This window comes from Taudactylus pleione, unplaced genomic scaffold (assembly GCF_031769625.1).
Source record: "Taudactylus pleione unplaced genomic scaffold, aTauple2 ptg000317l, whole genome shotgun sequence".
NCBI classification, from domain to species: domain Eukaryota; kingdom Metazoa; phylum Chordata; class Amphibia; order Anura; family Myobatrachidae; genus Taudactylus; species Taudactylus pleione.
Window position 1 is genome coordinate 5,949,450 of NW_028284718.1, and position 22,649 is coordinate 5,972,098.

A 22,649-nucleotide genomic window follows, 5' to 3' on the forward strand; every position below is an offset into this window, starting at 1 on the left:
ACGGTGCATCTCATGGTTTATATATATCTGATTTTCTCAATTGGCTAAGTCAATAGCATCAACTGAGTTTTGTTTTTGCCATACTCCCAATAGAATTTGTACATACTTATGAATCTTGCCTTCATCATTTTCCTATTGCCTTTCTTCTATTTATGGATGATTTACACATAGCTTTTTACAAGTCTTGGGTTTTATCGATCAGACAAGTCCAAACTCTGTCGCTATTTTTATATCTTGTCACTGCACTTTCCAAATAAGCACACATAGAAAACTATCAATAGAATCTTACGAAAACATTTTAGTTGTACTACAAATAAGAGCATTCTTATTAAAATTTCAACCGTATTGTGGTATATCCGGAAAACTGCAGGTTCCCTTCTGTCTAGATAGCTTTGAATGTTTTAAAAGAATAGTCTCACTTTGAAACACAAAAAGTTCAAAAATGAAATTGCAAGTTTTTCTTTTGCCTTTCTTCTGTGTCTGGAAGCATGATTTGTACATTGCATATAACAAGTCTTTAGCTTCGTCCATGAGAGAAGTCCAACCTCTATAGGCACTCACAAATCTTGTCCCTGCACTTTTCCTATATGCATACCTTAGAAAACTATCTACTGGACCATAAGGAAATATTTTATTTATTCTACAAATTAATTTTTACATAAATGTATATGGTGTTTTTAAAACAAAAAGCTATTTTCTAAAAATCAATTGAAAAATCCAAAGAAAAATCTTCAGGTAGGTGGCTCATTGGTCAAGGGGTATGATTCTTGCTTCGGGTGCTAAAGGTCCAGGGTTCAAATGCCGGATGAGCCCAAATTTTCAGATTCTTTGAAATGGTTCTATTATCTTATTGTAGTCAATTTCCAGAGAGAATTTCAACTGAATGTTGTTTTTCCAAAACTCTCAAAATAGATTGTATTTACTAATTTGCACAATTGAATTTTGTTTTTTGTCAAACTGCTAAAATTATTTGTAAGTACTAATCTGCACACAGCATGTGACATGTCTTGGGTTTTATCCATCAGAAAAACTCTGCTGGGCATCATAAAACTTTGCACAGCAATTTTCAAGCAAGTATACTTAGAAAATTATTGACTATTAGGAAATATTTTATTTATGCTAATATTTCCTCCTTGTACACATTAGTGACTGCTTTAAAATAATATAATTTTCACATTAAAATGGTTAAGATATCAAATAAAACATGCTTACTTGATGATTCTATGATTTTCGTTTTGGGCGCGACAGGTCCCTGGTTCAATTCCCTGACGAGCCCTCTCTTTCTTTTTACGGTGCATCTCATGGTTTACATATATCTGATTTTCTCAATTGGCTAAGTCAATAGCATCAACTGAGTTTTGTTTTTGCCATACTCCCAATAGAATTTGTACATACTTATGAATCTTGCCTTCATCATTTTCCTATTGCCTTTCTTCTATTTATGGATGATTTACACATAGCTTTTTACAAGTCTTGGGTTTTATCGATCAGACAAGTCCAAACTCTGCAGACATTTTTATATCTTGTCACTGCACTTTCCAAATAAGCACACATAGAAAACTATCAATAGAATCTTACGGAAACATTTTAGTTGTTCTACAAATAAGAGCATACTTATTAAAATTTCAACCGTCTTGTGGTATATCAGGAAAACTGCAGGTTCCCTTCTGTCTAGATAGCTTTGAATGTTTTAAAAGAATAGTCTCACTTTGAAACACAAAAAGTTCAAAAATGAAATTGCAAGGTATTCTTTTGCCTTTCTTCTGTGTCTGGAAGCATGATTTGTACATTGCATATGTCAAGTCTTTAGCTTCGTCCATGAGAGAAGTCCAAACTCTGTAGGCACTCACAAATCTTGTCCCTGCACTTTTCCTATATGCATACCTTAGAAAACTATCTACTGGACCATAAGGAAATATTGTATTTATTCTACAAATTCATTTTTACATAAATGTATATGGTGTTTTTAAAACAAAAAGCTATTTTCTAAAAATCAATTGAAAAATCCAAAGAAAAATCTTCAGGTAGGTGCCTCGTTGATCTAGGGGTATGATTCTCGCTTAGGGTGCGAGAGGTCCCTGGTTCAAATCCCAGATGAGCCCAAATTTTCAGATTCTTTGAAATGGTTCTATTATCTTATTGTAGTCAATTTCCAGAGAGAATTTCAACTGAATGTTGTTTTTCCAAAACTCTCAAAATAGATTGTATTTACTAATTTGCACAATTGAATTTTGTTTTTTGTCAAACTGCTAAAATTATTTGTAAGTACTTTTCTGCACACAGCATGTGACATGTCTTGGGTTTTATCCATCAGAAAAACTCTGCTGGGCATCATAAAACTTTGCACAGCAATTTTCAAGCAAGTATACTTAGAAAATTATTGACTATTAGGAAATATTTTATTTATGCTAATATTTCCTCCTTGTACACATTAGTGACTGCTTTAAAATAATATAATTTTCACATTAAAACGGTTAAGATATCAAATAAAACATGCTTACTTGATGATTCTATGATTTTCGTTTTGGGCGCGACAGGTCCCTGGTTCAATTCCCTGACGAGCCCTCTCTTTCTTTTTACGGTGCATCTCATGGTTTATATATATCTGATTTTCTCAATTGGCTAAGTCAATAGCATCAACTGAGTTTTGTTTTTGCCATACTCCCAATAGAATTTGTACATACTTATGAATCTTGCCTTCATCATTTTCCTATTGCCTTTCTTCTATTTATGAATGATTTACACATAGCTTTTTACAAGTCTTGGGTTTTATCGATCAGACAAGTCCAAACTCTGTCGCCATTTTTATATCTTGTCACTGCTCTTTCCAATTAAGCACACATAGAAAACTATCAATAGAATCTTACGGAAACATTTTAGTTGTACTACAAATAAGAGCATACTTATTAAAATTTCAACCGTATTGTGGTATATCATGAAAACTGCAGGTTCCCTTCTGTCTAGATAGCTTTGAATGTTTTAAAAGAATAGTCTCACTTTGAAACACAAAAAGTTCAAAAATGAAATTGCAAGGTATTCTTTTGCCTTTCTTCTGTGTCTGGAAGCATGATTTGTACATTGCATATGTCAAGTCTTTAGCTTCGTCCATGAGAGAAGTCCAAACTCTGTAGGCACTCACAAATCTTGTCCCTGCACTTTTCCTATATGCATACCTTAGAAAACTATCTACTGGACCATAAGGAAATATTGTATTTATTCTACAAATTCATTTTTACATAAATGTATATGGTGTTTTTAAAACAAAAAGCTATTTTCTAAAAATCAATTGAAAAATCCAAAGAAAAATCTTCAGGTAGGTGCCTCGTTGGTCTAGGGGTATGATTCTCGCTTAGGGTGCGAGAGGTCCCTGGTTCAAATCCCAGATGAGCCCAAATTTTCAGATTCTTTGAAATGGTTCTATTATCTTATTGTAGTCAATTTCCAGAGAGAATTTCAACTGAATGTTGTTTTTCCAAAACTCTCAAAATAGATTGTATTTACTAATTTGCACAATTGAATTTTGTTTTTTGTCAAACTGCTAAAATTATTTGTAAGTACTTTTCTGCACACAGCATGTGACATGTCTTGGGTTTTATCCATCAGAAAAACTCTGCTGGGCATCATAAAACTTTGCACAGCAATTTTCAAGCAAGTATACTTAGAAAATTATTGACTATTAGGAAATATTTTATTTATGCTAATATTTCCTCCTTGTACACATTAGTGACTGCTTTAAAATAATATAATTTTCACATTAAAACGGTTAAGATATCAAATAAAACATGCTTACTTGATGATTCTATGATTTTCGTTTTGGGCGCGACAGGTCCCTGGTTCAATTCCCTGACGAGCCCTCTCTTTCTTTTTACGGTGCATCTCATGGTTTATATATATCTGATTTTCTCAATTGGCTAAGTCAATAGCATCAACTGAGTTTTGTTTTTGCCATACTCCCAATAGAATTTGTACATACTTATGAATCTTGCCTTCATCATTTTCCTATTGCCTTTCTTCTATTTATGAATGATTTACACATAGCTTTTTACAAGTCTTGGGTTTTATCGATCAGACAAGTCCAAACTCTGTCGCCATTTTTATATCTTGTCACTGCTCTTTCCAATTAAGCACACATAGAAAACTATCAATAGAATCTTACGGAAACATTTTAGTTGTACTACAAATAAGAGCATACTTATTAAAATTTCAACCGTATTGTGGTATATCATGAAAACTGCAGGTTCCCTTCTGTCTAGATAGCTTTGAATGTTTTAAAAGAATAGTCTCACTTTGAAACACAAAAAGTTCAAAAATGAAATTGCAAGGTATTCTTTTGCCTTTCTTCTGTGTCTGGAAGCATGATTTGTACATTGCATATGACAAGTCTTTAGCTTCGTCCATGAGAGAAGTCCAAACTCTGTAGGCACTCACAAATCTTGTCCCTGCACTTTTCCTATATGCATACCTTAGAAAACTATCTACTGGACCATAAGGAAATATTGTATTTATTCTACAAATTCATTTTTACATAAATGTATATGGTGTTTTAAAAACAAAAAGCTATTTTCTAAAAATCTATTGAAAAATCCAAAGAAAAATCTTCAGGTAGGTGGCTCGTTGATCTAGGGGTATGATTCTCGCTTAGTGTGCAAGAGGTCCCGTGTTCAAATCCCGGACGAGCTCAACTTTTCAGATTCTTTGAAATGGTTCCATTATCTTATTGTAGTCAATTTCCAGAGAGAATTTCAACTGAATGTTGTTTTTTCAAAACTCTCAAAATAGATTGTATTTACTAATTTGCACAATTGAATTTTGTTTTTTGTCAAACTGCTAAAATTATTTGTAAGTACTTATCTGCACACAGCATGTGACATGTCTTGGGTTTTATCCATCAGAAAAACTCTGCTGGGCATCATAAAACTTTGCACAGCAATTTTCAAGCAAGTATACTTAGAAAATTATTGACTATTAGGAAATATTTTATTTATGCTAATATTTCCTCCTTGTACACATTAGTGACTGCTTTAAAATAATATAATTTTCACATTAAAACGGTTAAGATATCAAATAAAACATGCTTACTTGATGATTCTATGATTTTCGTTTTGGGCGCGACAGGTCCCTGGTTCAATTCCCTGACGAGCCCTCTCTTTCTTTTTACGGTGCATCTCATGGTTTATATATATCTGATTTTCTCAATTGGCTAAGTCAATAGCATCAACTGAGTTTTGTTTTTGCCATACTCCCAATAGAATTTGTACATACTTATGAATCTTGCCTTCATCATTTTCCTATTGCCTTTCTTCTATTTATGAATGATTTACACATAGCTTTTTACAAGTCTTGGGTTTTATCGATCAGACAAGTCCAAACTCTGTCGCCATTTTTATATCTTGTCACTGCTCTTTCCAATTAAGCACACATAGAAAACTATCAATAGAATCTTACGGAAACATTTTAGTTGTACTACAAATAAGAGCATACTTATTAAAATTTCAACCGTATTGTGGTATATCATGAAAACTGCAGGTTCCCTTCTGTCTAGATAGCTTTGAATGTTTTAAAAGAATAGTCTCACTTTGAAACACAAAAAGTTCAAAAATGAAATTGCAAGGTATTCTTTTGCCTTTCTTCTGTGTCTGGAAGCATGATTTGTACATTGCATATGACAAGTCTTTAGCTTCGTCCATGAGAGAAGTCCAAACTCTGTAGGCACTCACAAATCTTGTCCCTGCACTTTTCCTATATGCATACCTTAGAAAACTATCTACTGGACCATAAGGAAATATTGTATTTATTCTACAAATTCATTTTTACATAAATGTATATGGTGTTTTAAAAACAAAAAGCTATTTTCTAAAAATCTATTGAAAAATCCAAAGAAAAATCTTCAGGTAGGTGGCTCGTTGATCTAGGGGTATGATTCTCGCTTAGTGTGCAAGAGGTCCCGTGTTCAAATCCCGGACGAGCTCAACTTTTCAGATTCTTTGAAATGGTTCCATTATCTTATTGTAGTCAATTTCCAGAGAGAATTTCAACTGAATGTTGTTTTTTCAAAACTCTCAAAATAGATTGTATTTACTAATTTGCACAATTGAATTTTGTTTTTTGTCAAACTGCTAAAATTATTTGTAAGTACTTATCTGCACACAGCATGTGACATGTCTTGGGTTTTATCCATCAGAAAAACTCTGCTGGGCATCATAAAACTTTGCACAGCAATTTTCAAGCAAGTATACTTAGAAAATTATTGACTATTAGGAAATATTTTATTTATGCTAATATTTCCTCCTTGTACACATTAGTGACTGCTTTAAAATAATATAATTTTCACATTAAAACGGTTAAGATATCAAATAAAACATGCTTACTTGATGATTCTATGATTTTCGTTTTGGGCGCGACAGGTCCCTGGTTCAATTCCCTGACGAGCCCTCTCTTTCTTTTTACGGTGCATCTCATGGTTTATATATATCTGATTTTCTCAATTGGCTAAGTCAATAGCATCAACTGAGTTTTGTTTTTGCCATACTCCCAATAGAATTTGTACATACTTATGAATCTTGCCTTCATCATTTTCCTATTGCCTTTCTTCTATTTATGGATGATTTACACATAGCTTTTTACAAGTCTTGGGTTTTATCGATCAGACAAGTCCAAACTCTGCAGACATTTTTATATCTTGTCACTGCACTTTCCAAATAAGCACACATAGAAAACTATCAATAGAATCTTACGGAAACATTTTAGTTGTTCTACAAATAAGAGCATACTTATTAAAATTTCAACCGTCTTGTGGTATATCAGGAAAACTGCAGGTTCCCTTCTGTCTAGATAGCTTTGAATGTTTTAAAAGAATAGTCTCACTTTGAAACACAAAAAGTTCAAAAATGAAATTGCAAGGTTTCTTTTGCCTTTCTTCTGTGTCTGGAAGCATGATTTGTACATTGAATATGAAAAGTCTTTAGCTTCGTCCATGAGAGAAGTCCAAACTCTGTAGGCACTCACATATCTTGTCCCTGCACTTTTCCTATATGCATACCTTAGAAAACTATCTACTGGACCATAAGGAAATATTGTATTTATTCTACAAATTCATTTTTACATAAATGTATATGGTGTTTTAAAAACAAAAAGCAATTTTCTAAAAATCAATTGAAAAATCCAAAGAAAAATCTGCAGGTAGGTGGCTCGTTGGTCTAGGGGTATGATTCTCGCTTAGGGTGCGAGAGGTCCCGGGTTCAAATCCCGGACGAGCCCAAATTTTCAGATTCTTTGAAATGGTTCTATTATCTTATTGTAGTCAATTTCCTGAGTGAATTTCAACTGAATGTTGTTTTTTCAAAACTCTCAAAATAGATTGTATTTACTAATTTGCACAATTGAATTTTGTTTTTTGTCAAACTGCTAAAATTATTTGTAAGTACTTATCTGCACACAGCATGTGACATGTCTTGGGTTTTATCCATCAGAAAAACTCTGCTGGGCATCATAAAACTTTGCACAGCAATTTTCAAGCAAGTATACTTAGAAAATTATTGACTATTAGGAAATATTTTATTTATGCTAATATTTCCTCCTTGTACACATTAGTGACTGCTTTAAAATAATTTAATTTTCACATAAAATTGGTTAAGATATCAAATAAAACATGCTTACTTGATGATTCTATGATTTTCGTTTTGGGCGCGACAGGTCCCTGGTTCAATTCCCTGACGAGCCCTCTCTTTCTTTTTACGGTGCATCTCATGGTTTATATATATCTGATTTTCTCAATTGGCTAAGTCAATAGCATCAACTGAGTTTTGTTTTTGCCATACTCCCAATAGAATTTGTACATACTTATGAATCTTGCCTTCATCATTTTCCTATTGCCTTTCTTCTATTTATGGATGATTTACACATAGCTTTTTACAAGTCTTGGGTTTTATCGATCAGACAAGTCCAAACTCTGTCGCCATTTTTATATCTTGTCACTGCTCTTTCCAATTAAGCACACATAGAAAACTATCAATAGAATCTTACGGAAACATTTTAGTTGTACTACAAATAAGAGCATACTTATTAAAATTTCAACCGTATTGTGGTATATCATGAAAACTGCAGGTTCCCTTCTGTCTAGATAGCTTTGAATGTTTTAAAAGAATAGTCTCACTTTGAAACACAAAAAGTTCAAAAATGAAATTGCAAGGTATTCTTTTGCCTTTCTTCTGTGTCTGGAAGCATGATTTGTACATTGCATATGACAAGTCTTTAGCTTCGTCCATGAGAGAAGTCCAAACTCTGTAGGCACCCACAAATCTTGTCCCTGCACTTTTCCTATATGCATACCTTAGAAAACTATCTACTGGACCATAAGGAAATATTGTATTTATTCTACAAATTCATTTTTACATAAATGTATATGGTGTTTTAAAAATAAAAAGCTATTTTCTAAAAATCTATTGAAAAATCCAAAGAAAAATCTTCAGGTAGGTGGCTCGTTGGTCTAGGGGTATGATTCTCGCTTAGTGTGCGAGAGGTCCTGTGTTCAAATCCCGGATGAGCTCAACTTTTCAGATTCTTTGAAATGGTTCCATTATCTTATTGTAGTCAATTTCCAGAGAGAATTTCAACTGAATGTTGTTTTTTCAAAACTCTCAAAATAGATTGTATTTACTAATTTGCACAATTGAATTTTGTTTTTTGTCAAACTGCTAAAATTATTTGTAAGTACTTATCTGCACACAGCATGTGACATGTCTTGGGTTTTATCCATCAGAAAAACTCTGCTGGGCATCATAAAACTTTGCACAGCAATTTTCAAGCAAGTATACTTAGAAAATTATTGACTATTAGGAAATATTTTATTTATGCTAATATTTCCTCCTTGTACACATTAGTGACTGCTTTAAAATAATATAATTTTCACATTAAAACGGTTAAGATATCAAATAAAACATGCTTACTTGATGATTCTATGATTTTCGTTTTGGGCGCGACAGGTCCCTGGTTCAATTCCCTGACGAGCCCTCTCTTTCTTTTTATGGTGCATCTCATGGTTTATATATATCTGATTTTCTCAATTGGCTAAGTCAATAGCATCAACTGAGTTTTGTTTTTGCCATACTCCCAATAGAATTTGTACATACTTATGAATCTTGCCTTCATCATTTTCCTATTGCCTTTCTTCTATTTATGGATGATTTACACATAGCTTTTTACAAGTCTTGGGTTTTATCGATCAGACAAGTCCAAACTCTGTCGCCATTTTTATATCTTGTCACTGCTCTTTCCAATTAAGCACACATAGAAAACTATCAATAGAATCTTACGGAAACATTTTAGTTGTACTACAAATAAGAGCATACTTATTAAAATTTCAACCGTATTGTGGTATATCAGGAAAACTGCAGGTTCCCTTCTGTCTAGATAGCTTTGAATGTTTTAAAAGAATAGTCTCACTTTGAAACACAAAAAGTTCAAAAATGAAATTGCAAGGTATTCTTTTGCCTTTCTTCTGTGTCTGGAAGCATGATTTGTACATTGCATATGACAAGTCTTTAGCTTCGTCCATGAGAGAAGTCCAAACTCTGTAGGCACCCACAAATCTTGTCCCTGCACTTTTCCTATATGCATACCTTAGAAAACTATCTACTGGACCATAAGGAAATATTGTATTTATTCTACAAATTCATTTTTACATAAATGTATATGGTGTTTTAAAAACAAAAAGCTATTTTCTAAAAATCTATTGAAAAATCCAAAGAAAAATCTTCAGGTAGGTGGCTCGTTGGTCTAGGGGTATGATTCTCGCTTAGTGTGCGAGAGGTCCCGTGTTCAAATCCCGGACGAGCTCAACTTTTCAGATTCTTTGAAATGGTTCCATTATCTTATTGTAGTCAATTTCCAGAGAGAATTTCAACTGAATGTTGTTTTTTCAAAACTCTCAAAATAGATTGTATTTACTAATTTGCACAATTGAATTTTGTTTTTTGTCAAACTGCTAAAATTATTTGTAAGTACTTATCTGCACACAGCATGTGACATGTCTTGGGTTTTATCCATCAGAAAAACTCTGCTGGGCATCATAAAACTTTGCACAGCAATTTTCAAGCAAGTATACTTAGAAAATTATTGACTATTAGGAAATATTTTATTTATGCTAATATTTCCTCCTTGTACACATTAGTGACTGCTTTAAAATAATATAATTTTCACATTAAAACGGTTAAGATATCAAATAAAACATGCTTACTTGATGATTCTATGATTTTCGTTTTGGGCGCGACAGGTCCCTGGTTCAATTCCCTGACGAGCCCTCTCTTTCTTTTTACGGTGCATCTCATGGTTTATATATATCTGATTTTCTCAATTGGCTAAGTCAATAGCATCAACTGAGTTTTGTTTTTGCCATACTCCCAATAGAATTTGTACATACTTATGAATCTTGCCTTCATCATTTTCCTATTGCCTTTCTTCTATTTATGGATGATTTACACATAGCTTTTTACAAGTCTTGGGTTTTATCGATCAGACAAGTCCAAACTCTGCAGACATTTTTATATCTTGTCACTGCACTTTCCAAATAAGCACACATAGAAAACTATCAATAGAATCTTACGGAAACATTTTAGTTGTTCTACAAATAAGAGCATACTTATTAAAATTTCAACCGTCTTGTGGTATATCAGGAAAACTGCAGGTTCCCTTCTGTCTAGATAGCTTTGAATGTTTTAAAAGAATAGTCTCACTTTGAAACACAAAAAGTTCAAAAATGAAATTGCAAGGTTTCTTTTGCCTTTCTTCTGTGTCTGGAAGCATGATTTGTACATTGAATATGAAAAGTCTTTAGCTTCATCCATGAGAGAAGTCCAAACTCTGTAGGCACTCACATATCTTGTCCCTGCACTTTTCCTATATGCATACCTTAGAAAACTATCTACTGGACCATAAGGAAATATTGTATTTATTCTACAAATTCATTTTTACATAAATGTATATGGTGTTTTAAAAACAAAAAGCAATTTTCTAAAAATCAATTGAAAAATCCAAAGAAAAATCTGCAGGTAGGTGGCTCGTTGGTCTAGGGGTATGATTCTCGCTTAGGGTGCGAGAGGTCCCGGGTTCAAATCCCGGACGAGCCCAAATTTTCAGATTCTTTGAAATGGTTCTATTATCTTATTGTAGTCAATTTCCTGAGTAGATTTCAACTGAATGTTGTTTTTTCAAAACTCTCAAAATAGATTGTATTTACTAATTTGCACAATTGAATTTTGTTTTTTGTCAAACTGCTAAAATTATTTGTAAGTACTTATCTGCACACAGCATGTGACATGTCTTGGGTTTTATCCATCAGAAAAACTCTGCTGGGCATCATAAAACTTTGCACAGCAATTTTCAAGCAAGTATACTTAGAAAATTATTGACTATTAGGAAATATTTTATTTATGCTAATATTTCCTCCTTGTACACATTAGTGACTGCTTTAAAATAATTTAATTTTCACATAAAATTGGTTAAGATATCAAATAAAACATGCTTACTTGATGATTCTATGATTTTCGTTTTGGGCGCGACAGGTCCCTGGTTCAATTCCCTGACGAGCCCTCTCTTTCTTTTTACGGTGCATCTCATGGTTTATATATATCTGATTTTCTCAATTGGCTAAGTCAATAGCATCAACTGAGTTTTGTATTTGCCATACTCCCAATAGAATTTGTACATACTTATGAATCTTGCCTTCATCATTTTCCTATTGCCTTTCTTCTATTTATGCATGATTTACACATAGCTTTTTACAAGTCTTTGGTTTTATCGATCAGACAAGTCCAAACTCTGTCGCCATTTTTATATCTTGTCACTGCACTTTCCAAATAAGCACACATAGAAAACTATCAATTGAATCTTACGAAAACATTTTAGTTGTACTACAAATAAGACCATACTTATTAAAATTTCAACCGTATTGTGGTATATCAGGAAAACTGCAGGTTCCCTTCTGTCTAGATAGCTTTGAATGTTTTAAAAGAATAGTCTCACTTTGAAACACAAAAAGTTCAAAAATGAAATTGCAAGGTTTTCTTTTGCCTTTCTTCTGTGTCTGGAAGCATGATTTGTACATGGCATATGACAAGTCTTTAGCTTCATCCATGAGAGAAGTCCAAACTCTGTAGGCACTCACAAATCTTGTCCCTGCACTTTTCCTATATGCATACCTTAGAAAACTGTCTACTGGACCATAAGGAAATATTTTATTTATTCTACAAATTAATTTTTACATAAATGTATATGGTGTTTTTAAAACAAAAAGCTATTTTCTAAAAATCAATTGAAAAATCCAAAGAAAAATCTTCAGGTAGGTGGCTCATTGGTCAAGGGGTATGATTCTTGCTTCGGGTGCTAGAGGTCCAGCGTTCAAATCCCGGACGAGCCCAAATTTTCAGATTCTTTGAAATGGTTCTATTATCTTATTGTAGTCAATTTCCAGAGAGAATTTCAACTGAATGTTGTTTTTCCAAAACTCTCAAAATAGATTGTATTTACTAATTTGCACAATTGAATTTTGTTTTTTGTCAAACTGCTAAAATTATTTGTAAGTACTAATCTGCACACAGCATGTGACATGTCTTGGGTTTTATCCATCAGAAAAACTCTGCTGGGCATCATAAAACTTTGCACAGCAATTTTCAAGCAAGTATACTTAGAAAATTATTGACTATTAGGAAATATTTTATTTATGCTAATATTTCCTCCTTGTACACATTAGTGACTGCTTTAAAATAATATAATTTTCACATTAAAATGGTTAAGATATCAAATAAAACATGCTTACTTGATGATTCTATGATTTTCGTTTTGGGCGCGACAGGTCCCTGGTTCAATTCCCTGACGAGCCCTCTCTTTCTTTTTACGGTGCATCTCATGGTTTACATATATCTGATTTTCTCAATTGGCTAAGTCAATAGCATCAACTGAGTTTTGTTTTTGCCATACTCCCAATAGAATTTGTACATACTTATGAATCTTGCCTTCATCATTTTCCTATTGTCTTTCTTCTATTTATGGATGATTTACACATAGCTTTTTACAAGTCTTGGGTTTTATCGATCAGACAAGTCCAAACTCTGTTGCCATTTTTATATCTTGTCACTGCTCTTTCCAATTAAGCACACATAGAAAACTATCAATAGAATCTTACGGAAACATTTTAGTTGTACTACAAATAAGAGCATACTTATTAAAATTTCAACCGTATTGTGGTATATCAGGAAAACTGCAGGTTCCCTTCTGTCTAGATAGCTTTGAATGTTTTAAAAGAATAGTCTCACTTTGAAACACAAAAAGTTCAAAAATGAAATTGCAAGGTATTCTTTTGCCTTTCTTCTGTGTCTGGAAGCATGATTTGTACATTGCATATGACAAGTCTTTAGCTTCGTCCATGAGAGAAGTCCAAACTCTGTAGGCACCCACAAATCTTGTCCCTGCACTTTTCCTATATGCATACCTTAGAAAACTATCTACTGGACCATAAGGAAATATTGTATTTATTCTACAAATTCATTTTTACATAAATGTATATGGTGTTTTAAAAACAAAAAGCTATTTTCTAAAAATCTATTGAAAAATCCAAAGAAAAATCTTCAGGTAGGTGGCTCGTTGGTCTAGGGGTATGATTCTCGCTTAGTGTGCGAGAGGTCCCGTGTTCAAATCCCGGACGAGCTCAACTTTTCAGATTCTTTGAAATGGTTCCATTATCTTATTGTAGTCAATTTCCAGAGAGAATTTCAACTGAATGTTGTTTTTTCAAAACTCTCAAAATAGATTGTATTTACTAATTTGCACAATTGAATTTTGTTTTTTGTCAAACTGCTAAAATTATTTGTAAGTACTTATCTGCACACAGCATGTGACATGTCTTGGGTTTTATCCATCAGAAAAACTCTGCTGGGCATCATAAAACTTTGCACAGCAATTTTCAAGCAAGTATACTTAGAAAATTATTGACTATTAGGAAATATTTTATTTATGCTAATATTTCCTCCTTGTACACATTAGTGACTGCTTTAAAATAATATAATTTTCACATTAAAACGGTTAAGATATCAAATAAAACATGCTTACTTGATGATTCTATGATTTTCGTTTTGGGCGCGACAGGTCCCTGGTTCAATTCCCTGACGAGCCCTCTCTTTCTTTTTACGGTGCATCTCATGGTTTATATATATCTGATTTTCTCAATTGGCTAAGTCAATAGCATCAACTGAGTTTTGTTTTTGCCATACTCCCAATAGAATTTGTACATACTTATGAATCTTGCCTTCATCATTTTCCTATTGCCTTTCTTCTATTTATGGATGATTTACACATAGCTTTTTACAAGTCTTGGGTTTTATCGATCAGACAAGTCCAAACTCTGCAGACATTTTTATATCTTGTCACTGCACTTTCCAAATAAGCACACATAGAAAACTATCAATAGAATCTTACGGAAACATTTTAGTTGTTCTACAAATAAGAGCATACTTATTAAAATTTCAACCGTCTTGTGGTATATCAGGAAAACTGCAGGTTCCCTTCTGTCTAGATAGCTTTGAATGTTTTAAAAGAATAGTCTCACTTTGAAACACAAAAAGTTCAAAAATGAAATTGCAAGGTTTCTTTTGCCTTTCTTCTGTGTCTGGAAGCATGATTTGTACATTGAATATGAAAAGTCTTTAGCTTCATCCATGAGAGAAGTCCAAACTCTGTAGGCACTCACATATCTTGTCCCTGCACTTTTCCTATATGCATACCTTAGAAAACTATCTACTGGACCATAAGGAAATATTGTATTTATTCTACAAATTCATTTTTACATAAATGTATATGGTGTTTTAAAAACAAAAAGCAATTTTCTAAAAATCAATTGAAAAATCCAAAGAAAAATCTGCAGGTAGGTGGCTCGTTGGTCTAGGGGTATGATTCTCGCTTAGGGTGCGAGAGGTCCCGGGTTCAAATCCCGGACGAGCCCAAATTTTCAGATTCTTTGAAATGGTTCTATTATCTTATTGTAGTCAATTTCCTGAGTAGATTTCAACTGAATGTTGTTTTTTCAAAACTCTCAAAATAGATTGTATTTACTAATTTGCACAATTGAATTTTGTTTTTTGTCAAACTGCTAAAATTATTTGTAAGTACTTATCTGCACACAGCATGTGACATGTCTTGGGTTTTATCCATCAGAAAAACTCTGCTGGGCATCATAAAACTTTGCACAGCAATTTTCAAGCAAGTATACTTAGAAAATTATTGACTATTAGGAAATATTTTATTTATGCTAATATTTCCTCCTTGTACACATTAGTGACTGCTTTAAAATAATTTAATTTTCACATAAAATTGGTTAAGATATCAAATAAAACATGCTTACTTGATGATTCTATGATTTTCGTTTTGGGCGCGACAGGTCCCTGGTTCAATTCCCTGACGAGCCCTCTCTTTCTTTTTACGGTGCATCTCATGGTTTATATATATCTGATTTTCTCAATTGGCTAAGTCAATAGCATCAACTGAGTTTTGTATTTGCCATACTCCCAATAGAATTTGTACATACTTATGAATCTTGCCTTCATCATTTTCCTATTGCCTTTCTTCTATTTATGCATGATTTACACATAGCTTTTTACAAGTCTTTGGTTTTATCGATCAGACAAGTCCAAACTCTGTCGCCATTTTTATATCTTGTCACTGCACTTTCCAAATAAGCACACATAGAAAACTATCAATTGAATCTTACGAAAACATTTTAGTTGTACTACAAATAAGACCATACTTATTAAAATTTCAACCGTATTGTGGTATATCAGGAAAACTGCAGGTTCCCTTCTGTCTAGATAGCTTTGAATGTTTTAAAAGAATAGTCTCACTTTGAAACACAAAAAGTTCAAAAATGAAATTGCAAGGTTTTCTTTTGCCTTTCTTCTGTGTCTGGAAGCATGATTTGTACATGGCATATGACAAGTCTTTAGCTTCATCCATGAGAGAAGTCCAAACTCTGTAGGCACTCACAAATCTTGTCCCTGCACTTTTCCTATATGCATACCTTAGAAAACTGTCTACTGGACCATAAGGAAATATTTTATTTATTCTACAAATTAATTTTTACATAAATGTATATGGTGTTTTTAAAACAAAAAGCTATTTTCTAAAAATCAATTGAAAAATCCAAAGAAAAATCTTCAGGTAGGTGGCTCATTGGTCAAGGGGTATGATTCTTGCTTCGGGTGCTAGAGGTCCAGCGTTCAAATCCCGGACGAGCCCAAATTTTCAGATTCTTTGAAATGGTTCTATTATCTTATTGTAGTCAATTTCCAGAGAGAATTTCAACTGAATGTTGTTTTTCCAAAACTCTCAAAATAGATTGTATTTACTAATTTGCACAATTGAATTTTGTTTTTTGTCAAACTGCTAAAATTATTTGTAAGTACTAATCTGCACACAGCATGTGACATGTCTTGGGTTTTATCCATCAGAAAAACTCTGCTGGGCATCATAAAACTTTGCACAGCAATTTTCAAGCAAGTATACTTAGAAAATTATTGACTATTAGGAAATATTTTATTTATGCTAATATTTCCTCCTTGTACACATTAGTGACTGCTTTAAAATAATATAATTTTCACATTAAAATGGTTAAGATATCAAATAAAACATGCTTACTTGATGATTCTATGATTTTCGTTTTGGGCGCGACAGGTCCCTGGTTCAATTCCCTGACGAGCCCTCTCTTTCTTTTTACGGTGCATCTCATGGTTTACATATATCTGATTTTCTCAATTGGCTAAGTCAATAGCATCAACTGAGTTTTGTTTTTGCCATACTCCCAATAGAATTTGTACATACTTATGAATCTTGCCTTCATCATTTTCCTATTGTCTTTCTTCTATTTATGGATGATTTACACATAGCTTTTTACAAGTCTTGGGTTTTATCGATCAGACAAGTCCAAACTCTGTTGCCATTTTTATATCTTGTCACTGCTCTTTCCAATTAAGCACACATAGAAAACTATCAATAGAATCTTACGGAAACATTTTAGTTGTACTACAAATAAGAGCATACTTATTAAAATTTCAACCGTATTGTGGTATATCAGGAAAACTGCAGGTTCCCTTCTGTCTAGATAGCTTTGAATGTTTTAAAAGAATAGTCTCACTTTGAAACACAAAAAGTTCAAAAATGAAATTGCAAGGTATTCTTTTGCCTTTCTTCTGTGTCTGGAAGCATGATTTGTACATTGCATATGTCAAGTCTTTAGCTTCGTCCATGAGAGAAGTCCAAACTCTGTAGGCACTCACAAATCTTGTCCCTGCACTTTTCCTATATGCATACCTTAGAAAACTATCTACTGGACCATAAGGAAATATTGTATTTATTCTACAAATTCATTTTTACATAAATGTATATGGTGTTTTTAAAACAAAAAGCTATTTTCTAAAAATCAATTGAAAAATCCAAAGAAAAATCTTCAGGTAGGTGCCTCGTTGGTCTAGGGGTATGATTCTCGCTTAGGGTGCGAGAGGTCCCGGGTTCAAATCCCGGATGAGCCCAAATTTTCAGATTCTTTGAAATGGTTCTATTATCTTATTGTAGTCAATTTCCAGAGAGAATTTCAACTGAATGTTGTTTTTCCAAAACTCTCAAAATAGATTGTATTTACTAATTTGCACAATTGAATTTTGTTTTTTGTCAAACTGCTAAAATTATTTGTAAGTACTTATCTGCACACAGCATGTGACATGTCTTGGGTTTTATCCATCAGAAAAACTCTGCTGGGCATCATAAAACTTTGCACAGCAATTTTCAAGCAAGTATACTTAGAAAATTATTGACTATTAGGAAATATTTTATTTATGCTAATATTTCCTCCTTGTACACATTAGTGACTGCTTTAAAATAATATAATTTTCACATTAAAACGGTTAAGATATCAAATAAAACATGCTTACTTGATGATTCTATGATTTTCATTTTGGGCGCGACAGGTCCCTGGTTCAATTCCCTGACGAGCCCTCTCTTTCTTTTTACGGTGCATCTCATGGTTTATATATATCTGATTTTCTCAATTGGCTAAGTCAATAGCATCAACTGAGTTTTGTTTTTGCCATACTCCCAATAGAATTTGTACATACTTATGAATCTTGCCTTCATCATTTTCCTATTGCCTTTCTTCTATTTATGGATGATTTACACATAGCTTTTTACAAGTCTTGGGTTTTATCGATCAGACAAGTCCAAACTCTGTCGCCATTTTTATATCTTGTCACTGCTCTTTCCAATTAAGCACACATAGAAAACTATCAATAGAATCTTACGGAAACATTTTAGTTGTACTACAAATAAGAGCATACTTATTAAAATTTCAACCGTATTGTGGTATATCATGAAAACTGCAGGTTCCCTTCTGTCTAGATAGCTTTGAATGTTTTAAAAGAATAGTCTCACTTTGAAACACAAAAAGTTCAAAAATGAAATTGCAAGGTATTCTTTTGCCTTTCTTCTGTGTCTGGAAGCATGATTTGTACATTGCATATGACAAGTCTTTAGCTTCGTCCATGAGAGAAGTCCAAACTCTGTAGGCACTCACAAATCTTGTCCCTGCACTTTTCCTATATGCATACCTTAGAAAACTATCTACTGGACCATAAGGAAATATTGTATTTATTCTACAAATTCATTTTTACATAAATGTATATGGTGTTTTAAAAACAAAAACTATTTTCTAAAAATCTATTGAAAAATCCAAAGAAAAATCTTCAGGTAGGTGGCTCGTTGGTCTAGGGGTATGATTCTCGCTTAGTGTGCGAGAGGTCCCGGGTTCAAATCCCGGACGAGCCCAAATTTTCAGATTCTTTGAAATGGTTCCATTATCTTATTGTAGTCAATTTCCTGAGAGAATTTCAACTGAATGTTGTTTTTTCAAAACTCTCAAAATAGATTGTATTTACTAATTTGCACAATTGAATTTTGTTTTTTGTCAAACTGCTAAAATTATTTGTAAGTACTTATCTGCACACAGCATGTGACATGTCTTGGGTTTTATCCATCAGAAAAACTCTGCTGGGCATCATAAAACTTTGCACAGCAATTTTCAAGCAAGTATACTTAGAAAATTATTGACTATTAGGAAATATTTTATTTATGCTAATATTTCCTCCTTGTACACATTAGTGACTGCTTTAAAATAATATAATTTTCACATTAAAACGGTTAAGATATCAAATAAAACATGCTTACTTGATGATTCTATGATTTTCGTTTTGGGCGCGACAGGTCCCTGGTTCAATTCCCTGACGAGCCCTCTCTTTCTTTTTACGGTGCATCTCATGGTTTATATATATCTGATTTTCTCAATTGGCTAAGTCAATAGCATCAACTGAGTTTTGTTTTTGCCATACTCCCAATAGAATTTGTACATACTTATGAATCTTGCCTTCATCATTTTCCTATTGCCTTTCTTCTATTTATGGATGATTTACACATAGCTTTTTACAAGTCTTGGGTTTTATCGATCAGACAAGTCCAAACTCTGCAGACATTTTTATATCTTGTCACTGCACTTTCCAAATAAGCACACATAGAAAACTATCAATAGAATCTTACGGAAACATTTTAGTTGTTCTACAAATAAGAGCATACTTATTAAAATTTCAACCGTCTTGTGGTATATCAGGAAAACTGCAGGTTCCCTTCTGTCTAGATAGCTTTGAATGTTTTAAAAGAATAGTCTCACTTTGAAACACAAAAAGTTCAAAAATGAAATTGCAAGGTTTCTTTTGCCTTTCTTCTGTGTCTGGAAGCATGATTTGTACATTGAATATGAAAAGTCTTTAGCTTCGTCCATGAGAGAAGTCCAAACTCTGTAGGCACTCACATATCTTGTCCCTGCACTTTTCCTATATGCATACCTTAGAAAACTATCTACTGGACCATAAGGAAATATTGTATTTATTCTACAAATTCATTTTTACATAAATGTATATGGTGTTTTAAAAACAAAAAGCTATTTTCTAAAAATCAATTGAAAAATCCAAAGAAAAATCTTCAGGTAGGTGGCTTGTTGGTCTAGGGGTATGATTCTCGCTTAGTGTGCGAGAGGTCCCGGGTTCAAATCCCGGACGAGCTCAAATTTTCAGATTCTTTGAAATGGTTCCATTATCTTATTGTAGTCAATTTCCAGAGAGAATTTCAACTGAATGTTGTTTTTTCAAAACTCTCAAAATAGATTGTATTTACTAATTTGCACAATTGAATTTTGTTTTTTGTCAAACTGCTAAAATTATTTGTAAGTACTTATCTGCACACAGCATGTGACATGTCTTGGGTTTTATCCATCAGAAAAACTCTGCTGGGCATCATAAAACTTTGCACAGCAATTTTCAAGCAAGTATACTTAGAAAATTATTGACTATTAGGAAATATTTTATTTATGCTAATATTTCCTCCTTGTACACATTAGTGACTGCTTTAAAATAATATAATTTTCACATTAAAACGGTTAAGATATCAAATAAAACATGCTTACTTGATGATTCTAAGATTTTCGTTTTGGGCGCGACAGGTCCCTGGTTCAATTCCCTGACGAACCCTCTCTTTCTTTTTACGGTGCATCTCATGGTTTATATATATCTGATTTTCTCAATTGGCTAAGTCAATAGCATCAACTGAGTTTTGTTTTTGCCATACTCCCAATAGAATTTGTACATACTTATGAATCTTGCCTTCATCATTTTCCTATTGCCTTTCTTCTATTTATGGATGATTTACACATAGCTTTTTACAAGTCTTGGGTTTTATCGATCAGACAAGTCCAAACTCTGTCGCTATTTTTATATCTTGTCACTGCACTTTCCAAATAAGCACACATAGAAAACTATCAATAGAATCTTACGAAAACATTTTAGTTGTACTACAAATAAGAGCATTCTTATTAAAATTTCAACCGTATTGTGGTATATCCGGAAAACTGCAGGTTCCCTTCTGTCTAGATAGCTTTGAATGTTTTAAAAGAATAGTCTCACTTTGAAACACAAAAAGTTCAAAAATGAAATTGCAAGTTTTTCTTTTGCCTTTCTTCTGTGTCTGGAAGCATGATTTGTACATTGCATATAACAAGTCTTTAGCTTCGTCCATGAGAGAAGTCCAAACTCTATAGGCACTCACAAATCTTGTCCCTGCACTTTTCCTATATGCATACCTTAGAAAACTATCTACTGGACCATAAGGAAATATTTTATTTATTCTACAAATTAATTTTTACATAAATGTATATGGTGTTTTTAAAACAAAAAGCTATTTTCTAAAAATCAATTGAAAAATCCAAAGAAAAATCTTCAGGTAGGTGGCTCATTGGTCAAGGGGTATGATTCTTGCTTCGGGTGCGAGAGGTCCAGGGTTCAAATCCCGGACGAGCCCAAATTTTCAGATTCTTTGAAATGGTTCTATTATCTTATTGTAGTCAATTTCCAGAGAGAATTTCAAATGAATGTTGTTTTTCCAAAACTCTCAAAATAGATTGTATTTACTAATTTGCACAATTGAATTTTGTTTTTTGTCAAACTGCTAAAATTATTTGTAAGTACTTATCTGCACACAGCATGTGACATGTCTTGGGTTTTATCCATCAGAAAAACTCTGCTGGGCATCATAAAACTTTGCACAGCAATTTTCAAGCAAGTATACTTAGAAAATTATTGACTATTAGGAAATATTTTATTTATGCTAATATTTCCTCCTTGTACACATTAGTGACTGCTTTAAAATAATATAATTTTCACATTAAAACGGTTAAGATATCAAATAAAACATGCTTACTTGATGATTCTATGATTTTCGTTTTGGGCGCGACAGGTCCCTGGTTCAATTCCCTGACGAGCCCTCTCTTTCTTTTTACGGTGCATCTCATGGTTTATATATATCTGATTTTCTCAATTGGCTAAGTCAATAGCATCAACTGAGTTTTGTTTTTGCCATACTCCCAATAGAATTTGTACATACTTATGAATCTTGCCTTCATCATTTTCCTATTGCCTTTCTTCTATTTATGGATGATTTACACATAGCTTTTTACAAGTCTTGGGTTTTATCGATCAGACAAGTCCAAACTCTGTCGCTATTTTTATATCTTGTCACTGCACTTTCCAAATAAGCACACATAGAAAACTATCAATAGAATCTTACGAAAACATTTTAGTTGTACTACAAATAAGAGCATTCTTATTAAAATTTCAACCGTATTGTGGTATATCCGGAAAACTGCAGGTTCCCTTCTGTCTAGATAGCTTTGAATGTTTTAAAAGAATAGTCTCACTTTGAAACACAAAAAGTTCAAAAATGAAATTGCAAGTTTTTCTTTTGCCTTTCTTCTGTGTCTGGAAGCATGATTTGTACATTGCATATAACAAGTCTTTAGCTTCGTCCATGAGAGAAGTCCAAACTCTGTAGGCACTCACAAATCTTGTCCCTGCACTTTTCCTATAAGCATACCTTAGAAAACTATCTACTGGACCATAAGGAAATATTTTATTTATTCTACAAATTCATTTTTACATAAATGTATATGGTGTTTTAAAAACAAAAAGCTATTTTCTAAAAATCAATTGAAAAATCCAAAGAAAAATCTTCAGGTAGGT

General features: G+C 32.9%; 8 non-coding genes across 8 annotated transcripts; all 8 read left to right on the plus strand.

Moving 5' to 3' along the window:
• Positions 1-7,185: 7,185 nt before the first annotated feature.
• Positions 7,186-7,257, plus strand: TRNAP-AGG (transfer RNA proline (anticodon AGG)). The gene has a single exon. It is a non-coding gene; the product is annotated as a tRNA-Pro (tRNA).
• A 2,506-nt stretch (positions 7,258-9,763) lies between these two features.
• TRNAT-AGU (transfer RNA threonine (anticodon AGU)) lies at positions 9,764-9,836 on the plus strand. Its single transcript has one exon. It is a non-coding gene; the product is annotated as a tRNA-Thr (tRNA).
• Positions 9,837-11,051: 1,215 nt separating this feature from the next.
• On the plus strand, positions 11,052-11,123 carry TRNAP-AGG (transfer RNA proline (anticodon AGG)). The gene has a single exon. It is a non-coding gene; the product is annotated as a tRNA-Pro (tRNA).
• A 2,506-nt stretch (positions 11,124-13,629) lies between these two features.
• TRNAT-AGU (transfer RNA threonine (anticodon AGU)) lies at positions 13,630-13,702 on the plus strand. Its single transcript has one exon. It is a non-coding gene; the product is annotated as a tRNA-Thr (tRNA).
• Positions 13,703-14,917: 1,215 nt separating this feature from the next.
• Positions 14,918-14,989, plus strand: TRNAP-AGG (transfer RNA proline (anticodon AGG)). Its single transcript has one exon. It is a non-coding gene; the product is annotated as a tRNA-Pro (tRNA).
• A 2,506-nt stretch (positions 14,990-17,495) lies between these two features.
• On the plus strand, positions 17,496-17,567 carry TRNAP-AGG (transfer RNA proline (anticodon AGG)). The gene has a single exon. It is a non-coding gene; the product is annotated as a tRNA-Pro (tRNA).
• Positions 17,568-18,783: 1,216 nt separating this feature from the next.
• Positions 18,784-18,855, plus strand: TRNAT-AGU (transfer RNA threonine (anticodon AGU)). The gene has a single exon. It is a non-coding gene; the product is annotated as a tRNA-Thr (tRNA).
• Positions 18,856-20,071: 1,216 nt separating this feature from the next.
• TRNAT-AGU (transfer RNA threonine (anticodon AGU)) lies at positions 20,072-20,144 on the plus strand. Its single transcript has one exon. It is a non-coding gene; the product is annotated as a tRNA-Thr (tRNA).
• Positions 20,145-22,649: the final 2,505 nt, after the last annotated feature.